General features: G+C 40.0%; 1 protein-coding gene across 2 annotated transcripts in view; it reads left to right on the top strand.

Annotated features, from left to right (window-relative positions):
* Nucleotides 1-1,191: 1,191 nt before the first annotated feature.
* The window catches only part of LOC136867450 (sodium-coupled monocarboxylate transporter 1), a 124,226-nt gene continuing 109,886 nt past the window's right edge, over nucleotides 1,192-15,531 (top strand). For both annotated transcript variants that reach the window (XM_067144656.2, XM_067144657.2), the window contains exon 1: nucleotides 1,192-1,244. The gene's annotated coding sequence lies outside the window, so the exon portion shown is untranslated. The remainder of the gene's footprint in view (nucleotides 1,245-15,531) is intronic.

Raw genomic sequence — 15,531 nt, forward strand, 5'->3', positions numbered from 1 at the left:
GATTTTTCATTTTTATTTCACCTAGTGGAAATTTGTTAACTTTTTTTTGTATTGAGAGAAATATAACCTTAGTTAATATTTTAATTCAATTCTTGATATTGTAGTTAGACCCATTCAAGCCCGCTCCTTCTTTCACCTCTCTGCGTTCCACAAATACCCTGTAACAATTATTATTATTATTATTATTATTATTATTATTATTATTATTATTATTATTATTATTATTCTGAAGTTGTGTTTCTTTGAAATGCCAGTGCTGTGCTGTTTAAAAGTCAGTCGGCGGTTTATAGCGACTCTCAGGTAGTTAAGGATGCATTAATAACAGGCTTCAATAAAGCCTACCTGAAGCTTTCTATTACCATTTCCGATATGCATGTGGTTGAAGTCGTCACTGGCAGAAAGAATTACCGAGGATGGAGAGGTCAATGGACAGTACTTAGAAGTAATTTTGACATTTCCTTTAACGCACCTGGACACAAAAAGAAACATCCTTAAATGCCAATAATTATATTTAACATCTAACTCACTATATTACGAACAAGAAGGAAATAATAGGAACTTCATGTGATACACATGTCCTCCTACATGCTCTAAGGCTCTGTAGGGAGTGGTGCGTAAATGGTAGGGATTATAACGGGTTGCAGGCTATCTTAAATAAGTTCTTGTGCTGACGACGGGAGAGGATATTGCTAGAAGTGGGAAGGAAGCAAGCGTGGGTTTAAGTAAGTTAATCTTTTGGCAGCACTGAAAGAGTTTTTCCGTGGTTTCTCAGTTTCACAGCAGGTAAATTTTGGGGCTGTACCTCAATTAAGACTACGGTCGTTTCCTTCCCACCCTTAGCTCTTTCCTATCCCATGAAAAAATAAATAAGGAAACTTGTCAAACACTAATATAACACATTGTTATAAAATACAGTCTGGCGATTGAAAACGTTTACGTTCCTTTAGCGCAGTTGACACTGAAAAATAAAGGTTTCATTTCTAACAAAAGAATGGTAGATACTTAGTAAGCAGTGTTGTAATGGTTTCGATAATAACTTATCAGAATTCTCATGACTGGACGTAACATTCTGTGATATCGTAGGTCATAATGATAAGTATATCGACAAGAAGGCTGAAAACTAAATTATGGAAATTAGGAATGACGTGTAGTCATATCGTCTCACCATAAATCAGTGTAGAAGGTCATAGTAGAACATGCATGTGTTAAACCGGTGTAGTGGGTCCTTCATTTCGAACATAGAGGTAAGTGGTTGTTCTACGCTTAGTGAAAGAGGTACGTACGGTTCTTTATATGCAAGTCGTATTAACCGTAATTTTATCTGTATAAAATATTCTAGAATTATTTTTCTGATAATTAATTTCGAGCAGTGATTGGCAAGAAGGCAAACGTAGCAAATATTTTATTTTACCTCACGACCGACGTTGTATGATTTGCATTGGTACTTGTATGGAGTAGTATACATCCCTTAGTGATCCCTACCGTTCATGCACACAGACGTATATCAGGCAGGAGGGCAATAAATATCGCGCACAATTTTTGTTATAGTTTAATTATTTTTTGCTAGTTGTTTTACGTACACCGACACAGATAGATTTTATGGCGACGATGATGCAGGAAAGGGATAGGAATGGGAAGGAAGCGGCCGTGGCCTTAGTTAAGGTACAGCCCCAGCATTTGCCTGGTGTGAAAATGGGAAACCACGGCAAACCATTTTTAGGGCTGCCGACAGTGGGGTTCGAACCTACTATCCCCCGAATACTGGATACTGGACGCACTTAAGCGACTGCAGCTATCAAGTTCGGTGGTTTAATTCTAGGAATATTCGTTTCTTACTATTCTTAAATTGATTACACTTTAAATAGGATTTTTGGTATTTAAGTGTGGTTTTATGTGAGCACACAGAGTTTCATTAGCTTCAAGTTTTTCAAAACTTCTACGGGGACAAAACACCAACAATCTGCGTTTGAAGGTACGTTAATCATATATTATTATTCATTCAATCATGTCATCTCAGGACACATGAAAAAGTTATATTATTCTTCTTCTCCTTCTTCTTCTTCTTCTTCTTCTTGTGTTCCCAAAATTTCTTCATTATTTCCTGATGTTGTTGTTTTCTTTCTTGCGTCCATTCACTGCCTGACTTCTTCCCGGATTCCTTTGAAAATTTTAGCATCAAATATTGCTTTCCTCATTCCTTTTCCTTTGTTGCAATTTCTCCCGTTTTAATGTTGAGTAGTTCCAAATCTTCTTTGTCCACTTTGAAAAATGCTCGTTTTGTTTTATTTGCACAGTGTTCAAACATTTTTTGTCTTTTTCCATTCTGTAGAGGTAACCAAAGAATCTTAATCTGAAAGCATGGCTTACTTTTCTGATGCTTTGTATAAACTTGTTCTGGTCTCAATTTCTATATAGCATTCTTCCAAATTCGTCCCAAAATTTTCCTTAGAATTCTCCTTTATATTCTTCTAATTCTTCTATCTGAGGGATATCCGAACACTCCATTGCATATAAAGCTTCTGGAAGGATTACAGGTTTTTTGTAAGGTCTCAGATTAGCATTCCTGAATTCTGACATTTTGTTGCCCATATTCATCGTTGCGTGGTGTTTTCTCTATTTTATGAATTTGTTTGTTATTCTTTAATCGATTGCAACCACCTTAGCAATACGTAAAATAGCCCAATGCATTCATTTCGGTTTATTTTCTGCTTCTTTTCTTGATTTCCAATAGTTCTTCAGTATTCCACTGTGTTATCTCCCTCCTCTCTTCCGTCCAGATGTTATGCCGTTCCTTCTTTCCTTTCTGATGGTAACTCTCAAAATTTAGTATCTATCTCCTCAAAGTTGTTCTGTCCTGTATTATATCTGATATTATTCCCATTTCTGCCATATCTCTTCTTGTACTTTGCATCCACGCTTTGCCATCCTCACTCTTTGATATCTAATTCGTTTTGTGAGTCTGGCAATATACTTCCTCATTTATGTGACCATAGAACTTAACTCTCCACTTCTTTATTATTATTATTACGATTTTTAATCTATATATTGAAAGATTTTACTAAAAACGGCTTTGGCAAATTCCTCCGTCCGTTCTACTGGACCAATTTGCTACATTTTTGTTTTATTCTCTCCGGAATCACCTGCCGGTGAATCATGAGACATTGATAGGTCTCTAATTTCAGCCAAATTTGAGTAATCATAAAACCAAATCATTAAATGATCACTCCAATAACTGCAGGTGAAGGCGTACCCTGATCCACAATACATTCTGTACTTAGCAAGAGCTAATCGACTAATACTTTCATTAATATTATGATATATGTGATTTTCATCCTAAGTAAAATCATTGCATGCAGCCACGTTTGATTACTACCTGTCAAGCCGGAGAGTATAAACTGCCTCTGTTAGATTCCCTTTGGTTTTCTAAGCACCGGGCTAGTTGGCCGTTCGGTTAGTTGTCGCGATGCTGTGAGCTTATATTCGGCATTATAGCGGGTTCGAACCACACTCTTCGCAGCCTTGAAGATGGTTTCCCGTTGTTTCCCTTTCTCACAAAAGGCAAATGCTGAGGCTGTACCTTAATTACGGCCTCAGCCACTTCCTTCCCACTCCTAGGCGTTTCCTATCCCATCGTCGCCATAAAACCTATCTGTGTCGGTCCGGCGTAAAACAAATTGTAAAAAAAAAGAAAGGATTCTCTAACCTTTCCCACCTTCTAAATATATTCAACAGATGGCAGAGCGCTCCTAATAACTTGCAGGTTGTTAATAGAAAAAAGTTTACGTACGAACAGACATCATGGAAGACATTATCTGGAAACACCTATATGTATGTTTACAATATTGCAGACCTTCATTTACAGATTAACTGCTGCTAAACGGTAAGTAATAAGTAAGTAAGTAATATGTTTTATTTATCCTGGCAAAGTTAGGGATGTACTCCCTTTCTTACACTTAACCAGTCTTAACCTAGAACACTTAATAATAACTACTGATGACAATAATATGATAATATGGACAATAGTAACAGTAATACCATTAACAAAAGTAACCACACTTTTAAAAAAAATCATATCATCTATATAATATAAATCGTACGTAAAGTGCAGAATATAATTATGAATAATGAGTACTAAGAGTATAATTATGAATAATGAGTACTAAGAATATAACTATGAATAATGAGTACTAAGAATATAATTATGAATAATGAGTACTAAGAATATCATTATGAATAATGAGTACTATAACAACTACTTAAGAAAAAGTTTAGAAAATATATACATTTCTACAGTACACCGAAATATCGCCTTCAGTTGAGAGGTGAAGAGAAGGATTAGTAAGAAGTAGAAGAAGAGGAAGAAGAAGAATATCTGTGAAAGGAAGAGGGAAATGATGATGAAGAGGCGGTAGGAGTAGGTGTTTTCAGGTCATAATTTGATGATTCATGCATGTTTACCTAGTATTTCGACACAGGCATGTTTAAAAGCTAAGCTGCTGGACATGCTTCTAACGTCCACTGGTAAGAGATTCCATTGTCGGGCTGCGGTAACGGTGAATGATTTCGTGTAGATTGCTGTTCTGTGTACAGGAAGGGATAAACACATGGTGCTGCAGGATCGTGTATTTTTGTTATGGTCTGTGGAGAGGAGCTTCATTCGATCACGGAGATAGGCTGGTTGAGAACTTTTAAGAATAGTATGCAAGAAGCAAAGAGTATGAAGTGTGCGTCGTTCTTGCAGGCGAAGCCACCCGAGCCGCGTGTAAGACGGTGTGACATGGTCAGCGTAACGAAGTCCACAGATAAATCTTACACAGGCATTCTGAGCGCACTGTAATTTCCTTCCCCAGTCTACTCCTAGGTTGTTGTAAACTATGTCGCAATAATCAAAATGAGGTAATGCGAGTGATTCAACAAGAATTTTCTTTAGTTTAAAAGGGAAAGTTAATTTGAATTTACTGAGACAGCGCAGCGTTCCGTATATTTTCCTACACACAGATATAGTTTGGGCAGACCAGGACAGATGTTCGTCAAATATTATGCCAAGATTTCTTACATTTTGGCTATACTGTATGGGAGTACCACTTATGGACAACTGTGGTAACGCTGTTCGATTGAGCTTGCAAAGTAATTTAGGGTAACCAATAATTATTGCCTGGGATTTTGATGGATTTAATTTTAAACCGTGATTTCTGGCCCATATATCTATGGTCATCAAGTCTTCATTCAACTGACGTGTTTCTGAGTGTAGGTTTTCGGGTTTGCTGTGTATATAAATCTGTAGGTCATCAGCGTATAAGTGGTATTTACAGTGTTTTAATCCGGAAGATATGCCATTTATATACAAAGAGAAAAATAGGGGGCCCAGTACAGATCCTTGTTGTATTCCTACGTCGACCGTACGCCAATTTGAATATTCATTGTTGATAAGTACACACTGCTGGCGACCGGTGAGATAGGATCTGATCCACTGGAGTGCACTCGCGGAGAAATTTAAACTATTTAATTTGGATATAAGTATGTCCCTGTCAACAGTATCGAAAGCTTTACTAAAGTCCAATAACGCTAGAACTGTCAGTTGTTTGTTGTCCATTGCTTGCCTTATGTCATCAGTCACATGTGTTAATGCACTGCAGGTGCTGTGTTTCGGTCTAAAACCGGACTGGTGGATATCAAGAAGATTGTGTTGAATAAGATAGTCGGAAATTTGCTTGTGAACTATGAATTCTAAAGCTTTTGACAATATGCATAAGATGCTAATCGGCCGATAGTCACCGACGTCCTTCGCAAGTCTTATTTTCGGAAGCGGGCGAACTATGGCCATTTTCCATATTTCCGGATAAGTCCCCTGTTGCAGTGAGTGATTAAAAATATTCACCAATGGATAAATGATGTGGTGGAGAATTTTCATGAGCATTTCATGGCCTATATTATCTACGCCCCTAGCCCTGGTCTTGATGCGTTTTATTGAGTCAATCACTTCTTGCGGTGTGACGTGACTGAAGTAAAATTGATCTCTCTGTGGAGATGGCGTATTATCATATGTATTAATAGTTTTCTCCTTTACGACCGGATTAATTCCCGTTGGCGAGATGAAATGGTCGTTTAATTCATCTACGTTAACATTTAGTTCATCGTTAGATTTCTGGTTATTGATACCAAAAGATTTCATAGATTTCCACATCGTCGCAGGGCGTACGTCAGGTCTAATCAAGTTATGGGCGTAACGTAGTCTAGCGCTTCGAATTTTAGAGGTCGTTTTATTACGCAGTGTTTTATAAGTCTGGTGGTTCACTTCCGTTGGGTAGTGCTTGTATCGTCTATGAGCAGCGTCTCGTTTAGCCATTAAGTGGCGAATTTCGTCATTTATCCACGGCTTAGGAGCTCTGGAACCTTTTCCCGTACGCACTGGGGCGTGCCGATCGTAGAGTTGCGTTACTAGGTTATTAAATGTTGAGACCATTTCCTGTAGATTATTGGCGCGATTTATCTCCATCCACGGCACGGAAAGAGCATCTTCTTCTAATTTATCTGCGTCAATTCGTCTGAGGTCCCTGAATGATAATATTTTCGACCTTGGTTTCGGAGTTTGTAATTGGTAGGACAGGTAGATTATGTCATGTCCAGATAGCCCCGGGGCTGATGTCTGTCCATGTTGCAGGACTTTCGCTGAATTGTTTGTTATTATTAGATCGAGAAGGGTGTGACTGCTATTAGTGTGGTGGGTTGGTCCGAGAGGTAAAATTGTCATGTTACATGCTTCGAAAATGTTACGAAACTGTCGAGTTGAAGCTGCGGTACTGTCTAACAAATTTGTGTTGAAGTCGCCCATTACAATAACGTGTTCATAGTCTGGCAGAAGGTTTAGTATTTCAGTCTCAAGGTCGGTCAAATACCCTACTTTCGGAGGCTTGTAAACTACTCCTAGCAAGCATTTCGTTCTAGACAGTGTTATCTCTACAAACAAAAACTCTGGTTTACGTTCATACTGTGAACGGTACGTCATATCGGCAATGCATTGTACTATGAGACGCCGGATTTAGCCGTCTAAGTGGCTAAACTAGAAGGAGTGAAGGCCATAACCTTAAAAGATTATCTGCCTGGTGAAAAACTCTCCTTCAAGACAAACCTACTGTATGAGCTGACACGACAACAGACGTCATGATGACGTCACAATGAATGTATTCTGACTACGAAATGCAAAATACCATAACGCGCTTCTTACTAAATGTTCATAAAACCATTGAAAAGGGCAGGCAAAAAATGACTACGACAGACATGTCAAGATAAGTTATCTGACCTATATATATATATATAACGAACTAGCAAATATACCCGTGCTTCGCTACGGTATTCTACAATGTATTCGAATATCGAAGTAAATACTGTACATGCAGTAAATGAGATTGCTTAAAAATTGCACGTGTCTTAGCGTTATCCGAGAAACAGCATGGGGAGGTCCCCATACGTTGTTTCCAATGTAATGTGTTTGTTACGGATTTGTAATGATAACGGCAGGCTCACTTGCCTACTGCAATTCACAATCAATTTGGGAAGTTTACATTATAATTGCAGGCGCCATTGCCTACTGCGCTGTCACAATCGATTTGGGGAGTTTTCGTTACAATGTTAGGCACCCTTTCCTACTTCCAGAAAGATTACAGTTGAGGAGTATTTATTATAAAGGGGGCAGCGAACTTCCCTACTATCAGCCGAAATTGAGTTGTGCAGTTATCATTATAATGAGTGGATCCTTTTCCTACTGCCAGCCAGCTTACTGCCAGTCACACCAAGTTGGTGAGTTTCTATCAAAATAGCAGGCCACTATGACTAATGCAGTCACATTTTAGATGGGCACATTTGTTTATAATGTCGGGCACCCCTGCCTACAGCCAAACATAATCGGGTAGGAGAGTTTTAAAGAAAACTGCATGCTCCATTTTCATACTGAATATCAAATCGATAAGTGAATTATTCATTAAAATGGTAGGCCTTCGTTCCTAATGCCAGCTACACAGGAGTTGGAGAAGGACCCCATTCCTACTGCCAGTCAAAAGTCGGTGTGGGCAGTACTGATTACAATAGCAGACACACCCTTTCTCGATTGCTACAAATCGACATCAGTGAATATATAGAGATCGAAATACGCAAGTATATGCATATTTACAATATTGCAGACCTTCATTTACAGATTAACTGCTACTAAACGGTACGTCATTTTGACAAAGGATTGTACCATGAGACGTCGGATTTAGCGGCCTAAATGTCTGGTCCTACGATATCTCATCTATTCATGGGTCAGAATGAGTTATAAACGTTGTATAGGGTAAAATTTGTGTAAGATTATCTCACATTGCATTACTTTGCGGATAATTATGTGACAGCTACATACATAGCATTTGGCTTACATATGGCTACGGAGAGGGTAAATTTTCGTGAAGAGTTTGATGATTCTATCTTTCCTATAAGTGGCTGAATGAATGAATTATGCATGTGAAAAGTACAAATTTATTTACCATCGAGAAATAGGGAATAATCAAACGTATAAGGGATAGAGATACCACAAAAAGTCGTAAGACCAAGGTTGTAGATCACTCCAAATTGAACGGAAATGCTGCCATCCGTTATGTGATAGGACTTCACGTTTATTCCGCGAAATACCTCGAAACGAAGGTCTGCATCGTCATTAAAATTTCCTCGATATTTTGATATTCTTCGGGGTTAAAATGTGAAAAATTTAAAGATCCTGGAAGTTACAGGCTGAAACGTATAATTGTTCCAAATTTCAATTTTCTTGTTCATCTGGCAGATTATGCCGCAATCTGAATTTTGGGCGAGGAGGGTACAGATTAGGACTTCCAGGAAACTAAACCAAAAAATGCAGATGGTCATAATTACCCCTTAAAATTTCGCCAAAATAGTCCATGTACAGGCACACAGTCGTTACAATTTTGTTTACATAGCTAAGTAATCTGCTCCACCTACAACACCTTTTTGGCTATGTCCGCTGTCGAAATATTTAACATGAAAAAGTATTAGAAATGGATTTCCATCACGTTTGGTCGGGTCGTGTATATTTTGTGGGAGGGCAAAATCACGGTCTCGGTTTCGTATAAATGCCCAGTCATTTCAGGCATTTATAAATAGATTTGTCCTAAAACCTACCCAAGTACAGGCGGATTCTAAATATGAAGTTTGGTGGAAATATATCAAGTAGTTTCCAAGTTATAGACAAACAAACAGACAAACAGACAGACAAACAGGCGCCAAAGCTAAAAGTATGCAGATGGTCCTTATTACACCTGAAACGGATAACTGCACGGAAATTTCGCCAAAATAGTCAATGTACAGACACACTCTAGAGGTGCATACCTTTCTTTCGAGAGTTACTGCTTTGAAACTGTACAACATATCTACAAATGGACCTCACCATCAGACGCCACTTTCAGCGTTCTATACGGTTGTCCTATGATATCTTCTCGTATCTCCTATATTTATGGGTTAGATTGAGTCAGATTCATTGAATGGGGTGAAATTTTGTACAGTTTTCAAATACCACTTTATATTTTTGATACTCATGTGACAGCTAGAATCATAAAATTTGGCTCTCACATTGCCACTGGTCATATCAATGTGCGTGCCGAATGCCATGATTCTATCTTTCCTGCAAGTGTGCCAAATGATAACATATACGTGTAAAAGTACACAATTAAATAGAAATCGAGATAGCCTATACAGCTCTATTTAACGTATACGGGATAGAATTACAACAAAAATTCATAGGACAAAAGTGATAGATCTCTCCAATATTAAAGGCGGTGGTGCTTTCTGATTTGTGAAGCGACTTACCGATTAGCCTCCAATTATCCCGAAACGAAGGTCTGCACCGTCGTTAAAATTCCATCCATATTTTGATATTTCCGGAGCCAAAAGTTATACATTAGCATAGCTTAGAGTATTTCCTCGAAGAAAAGAGTGTCCAATTTTCGGGATTAGCACTCGCATACATACCGAGTAATTAAGGAAGAAAATAATACAGTTAAGAAAGTTTAAATTAATAGAAAATGGATTATAACAGAGTACAGCCGGGCGTCGACAAATATGTAAATATCAAGTGAATGTATTGGAAAATCAAATGCCCCTCAATAAATTATGCTGGTGTGAGTTCAGGATATAAGAAAGTGATAGCAGAGGAGATTCTTGCGTAAACAGATGAGAAGATGACTAATGGTGTTATTACTTAAGCTTTTCGGGGACGGTTATAACCTCCAACGATATTTCGCCAATATTCCACAGAATGGCCGATTGACTCCCCCCTTGCTTTCTACCGAAGGAACAACCATGAATTTAAAGGTATGATGAGGAAAATGGCAATACGTTACTTCCCTGCTGGCAAGCAGTCAGAGACGTTGCCATGGTAACCTGTAGGTTCATTGTCGCTCTGTCGGTTACTCAATGCAGAGCATGATACCCGCAGGAAATAGTAATTTCCTTCGTCATTTGGAGAGTAAGGTAAATTATGAACATAACGAAAGTTGTTTATAATGAAGAGACGTATCACATACCATCCACGGAGTTTACAGAAAATCAATAGTATAAGAGAAAATGGAGGAAAACCGGTCTTGTTTTTCTATAAAAACGCCCGTCTATGGAAACATTTAAAATTGATACGCATATTGAAACCTTCCTCGGGAAGAGTATACTCTAAAAATAAAAACCACCGATTCGGCCTTGAGTTGACCGCAAACTGATAAATATTTGAAGAATTGGAAAACCAAACGAAATTACAGACAGCGGAACCCCTACAAGTTTATTTATATGGATGCAGCGGAGCAGCACGAGTCCTCTAGTTATTATTATTATTATTATTATTATTATTATTATTATTATTATTATTATTATTATTATTATATAAACATTCCGTTGCCATTTTCAATTTTTTACGTCACATCACAGACAGATCCTCCGGTGACGATGGAATAGAACAAGCTAGTGCTCGGAAGGAAGTGATTGTGGTCGCAATTAAAGCACTTCCCCTTGATTATCGCTTTAATAGGAAATACGCCACCCTCCATTGTGTAAAAATGGGAAACAACGGGGAACCACAGTAGTATAATGGGAGAGTTCGGCCGCCACCGCCACCTCCGGCTCCCAGTGGCCACCTCCACCTCAGCCAGTGGCCTCTTCCAGTACTGCCAACTTAACCTAACTAGCGCGACAGTACTGCCAACTTAACCTAACTAGCGCGAAATTTGAATTTGTAAACAAAGCCACGTTCTTTTTGACAGCTGTCATCGACAACAACGCATCGCTAACCTCAGTACTGCCATCTTGACGGGCCTAAACCTCAGTAGTGCCAACTTAACCTAACTAGCTCGAGATAAACAAAGCCACGTGCTTTTTGACAACCACGTGCTTTTTGACAGATTTGTAAACAAAGCCACGTGCTTTTTGACAGACAACAACGCATCGCAAACCTCAGTACTGCCATCATGACGGGCCTAAACCTCAGTAGTGCCAACTTAACCTAACTAGCATGAGGTAAACAAAGCCACGTGTTTTTTGACAGCCACGTGCTTTTTGACAGATTTGTAAACAAAGCCACGTGCTTTTTGACAGACAACAACGCATCGCTAACCTCAGTACTGCCATCTTGACGGACCTAAACCTTAGTGATACCAACTTAATCTAACTAGCGCGAGGTAAACAAAGCCACGTGCTTTTTGACAGCCACGTGCTTTTTTGACAGCTGTCATCCGCTATCTTTAAACCACAAAGCACTGTGCTGCCCTCTATATCGCAGTAGCTGCAAAATTCGTCACCTGTCATCGGCAGTGCTGCCATCTTGACGGGTCTAAACCTTAGTGCTACCAACTTAACCTCACTAGCGTGAGATAAACAAAGCCACGTGCAGCTGTCATCCACCATCTTTGAGCATCGTGCTGCCCTCTTTAGCTACTTACCTTTGAAATGTGGTACGTTATCCGCCATCTTGCATCCGAAACCTCAGTGCTGCGCTCTATGTAGTGGCGGCAAATTCCATGTGCTCTTGTTTGGAAACAAAGCTACGTGCAGCTGTCATCCACCATCTTTGAGCATCGTGCTGCCCTCTTTAGCTACTTACCTTTGAAATGTGGTACGTTATCCGCCATCTTGCATCCGAAACCTCAGTGCTGCGCTCTATGTAGTGGCGGCAAATTCCATGTGCTCTTGTTTGGAAACAAAGCCACGTGCAGCTGTCATCCACCATCTTTAATCACCGTGCTGCCCTCTTTAGCTACTTACCTTTGACAGTTGTCATCCGCCATCTTGCATCGCCAACCTCAGTGCCGCACTCTATGTAGTGGCGGCAAATTCCACGTGCTCTTGTTTGGAAACAAATTCACGTGCTTTTTTGACAGCTGTTATCCGCCATCTTTGAGCACCGTGCTGCTATCATGCGGGCAATTTCGTTAGCTGTCATCCGCCATCTTTAATCCAGAGAGAACAGTGCTGCACTCTATGTGGTGGCGGTAAATTCCATGTGCTTTACAAACCTATGTGCTTTTCTGACAGCTGTCATCCACCATCTTTAATCACCGTGCTGCCATCTATGTGGTGGCGGTAAATTCCACATGCTTTACAAACCTATATGCTTTTCTGACAGCTGTCATCCGCCATCTTTAATCCAGAGAGAACAGTGCTGCCCTCTATGTGGTGGCGGCAAATTCCACGTCCTCTTGTTTGGTAACAAAGCCATGTGCAGCTGTCATCCGCCATCTTTGAGCACCGTGCTGCGAGCAATTTCGTCAGTTGTCATCCGCCATCTTTAATCTACAGAACACCGTGCTGCCCTCTTTATGGCTACTACCTTAAGCACGTAGTAGCGGGCAATTTGAAAAGTTCTGTTAGCTATCATCCGCCATCTTTAATCACCGTGCTGCCATCTTTAGCTAGATACCTTTGAAATGTGGCGGCGGATAATTTGAAAAATGCTTTTTGACAGCAGCTATCTGTGAGCACCGTGCTACCCTCTATGTGGTGGCGGCAAATTCTACATGCTTTACAAACCCACGAATTTTTTTTTTTTTTGACAGCCATCTTTAAGCAACAGAGTACAGTGCTGCCCTCTTTGTTGTGGCGGCAAATTCCACGTGCTCTTGTTTGGAAACAAAGCCACATGCTCTTTTTGACGGCTGTCACCCGCCATCTTTAACCAACAGAGCACTATGCTGCGGGCAATTTCGTTAGCTGTCATCCGACATCTTTAATCAACAGAGCACCGTGCTGCCCTCATGCGGGGTAATTTCGTTAGCTGCCATCCGCCATCTTTAAACACCGTGCTGCCCTCTTTATGACTACTACCTTAAGCACGTAGTAGCGGGCAATTTCGTTAGCTGTCATCCGCTATCTTTGAGCACCGTGCTGCTCTCTGTAGTAGCGGGTAATTTGAAAAGTTCTGTTAGCTGTCATCCGCCATCTTTGAGCACCGTGCTGCCATCTATGTGGTGGCGGGAAATTCCACATGCTTTACAAACTCACGCGCAGCTGTCATCCACCATCTTACATCGCAAACCTCAGAGCTACACTCTATGTGGTAGCGGATAATTTTAAAAAGAAAAATTCTACAGCAGCCATCTCTCGTCGCTAATTGCACAAGATGGTAGCTATACATGACTCCTTAAAGGTGCTCATGCAAGATGATCGCTATACATAGACGCCCTTGGGATGATTGCGCAAGATGGCGGTTATACAAGGCTCCTTATGAGGGATGCTTGCGCGAGATGGTGGTTGCTCTTATGAGGCGGCTCAAGGATCCATGGCTAGAGACGCCCTAAGGATGCTTGCGCAAGATGGCGGATGCAAGATGGCGGCTATACATAGCTCCTTATGAGACAGCCAGTACAACATGTGATCAGAACATTGATTGATGTGTTCAGAACACAAAATAAGTAGAATCGAACACTGTACTCGATACAACATGTGATTAAAACATTGTGTGGTGTGTTCAGAACACTAATCGAACGCTGTATTAGGGGATACCTTTGTTTAGATTGAAAACATAACAAGACTAGAATTGAACACTGTACATTGATTGATGTGTTCAGAACACAAAATAAGTAGAATCGAACACTGTACTCGATGTCGTTAACTTCAACATGTGATTAAAACATTGTCTGGTGTGTTCAGAACACTACATAAGTAGAATCGAACGCTGTACTCGATGTCGTTACATGTGACCCGATACAACATGTTAGGGGATACCTTTATCCTAAGAACCGAACACTGTACAACATGTTAGGGGATACCTTTGTTTAGATTGAAACTAACAAGACTAGAATCGAACACTGCACTCGATGTCGTTACATGTGATCCGATACAACATGTTAGGGGATACCTTTGTTTAGATTGAAACATAGCAAGCCTAGAATCGAACATTGTTTGATGTGTTCAGTACAACTTCAATGATTAACATACACACTGTGCACATATCGCATAGCTAAAAACACACTGTGCACATATCGCATACCTAACACTTCAAATGATTTGCTTAGTACGAAAATAAAAATAAAAAATCTATACCGCGTAGCTAACTCGTTCATCACACTGCTAAGACGCTTAGTAATTGTGAATACACTCATACGAAAATCAAGAAAGCACACTGCGTAGCCAACTCGCTCGGCTCACTCGCTTAGTAATTGCAACACACACGGATAAGAATGTTCCGAGATACTTACATGTTTTTTAAGGGGGTGGGGGTGAAAGATCATAAATTATATGTACACACATGTTGTCTCCTCCAAGTTGTAAGATGAAATAGACGCAGTACTGCGAGTTTCCACTCTAGCTGGCGAACGGAAGTAGCATGATATCTCAGCAAAAAATAAAAATACGCGTGAGCTTGCAAGTCAGACACAATGATGGATACCGCGATTCAAATCCTGGTAACTTATGCCGTCGGGAAGGGCATCCGGTGAGCATCTAGCTGTAAATCCCCGATTCTCGACAGATTCTTAATCCGAGTTCTTTGACGTCAGGAAGGGCAGCCGGTTAACAACAATTATCGAACACGCATCGCGAAGGCAGGAGTGTGCAGCGATATGCATGTTTAGACTTGCAGATTACGAAAGAAACATAACAAGACTTGAGTCTTAAAACAAAATTCTTGCGATTTAAAATCTTAGTCGGAAAGGGCATCCGGCAGTAAAACAATAGTTCGTGATTTAAAATCTAAGAAGAGCATCTAGCTGAAAAACCCCCCGATTCTCGACAGATTCTTAATCCGAGTTCTTTGACGTCAGGAAGGGCAGCCGGTTAACAACAATTATCGAACACGCATCGCGAAGGCAGGAGTGTGCAGCGATATGCATGTTTAGACTTGCAGATTACGAAAGAAACATAACAAGACTTGAGTCTTAAAACAAAATTCTTGCGATTTAAAATCTTAGTCGGGAAGGGCATCCGGCAGTAAAACAATAGTTCGTGATTTAAAATCTAAGAAGAGCATCTAGCTGAAAAACCCCCCGATTCTCGACAGATTCTTAATCCGAG

This window comes from Anabrus simplex, chromosome 3, assembly GCF_040414725.1.
Source record: "Anabrus simplex isolate iqAnaSimp1 chromosome 3, ASM4041472v1, whole genome shotgun sequence".
Lineage (NCBI taxonomy): Eukaryota > Metazoa > Arthropoda > Insecta > Orthoptera > Tettigoniidae > Anabrus > Anabrus simplex.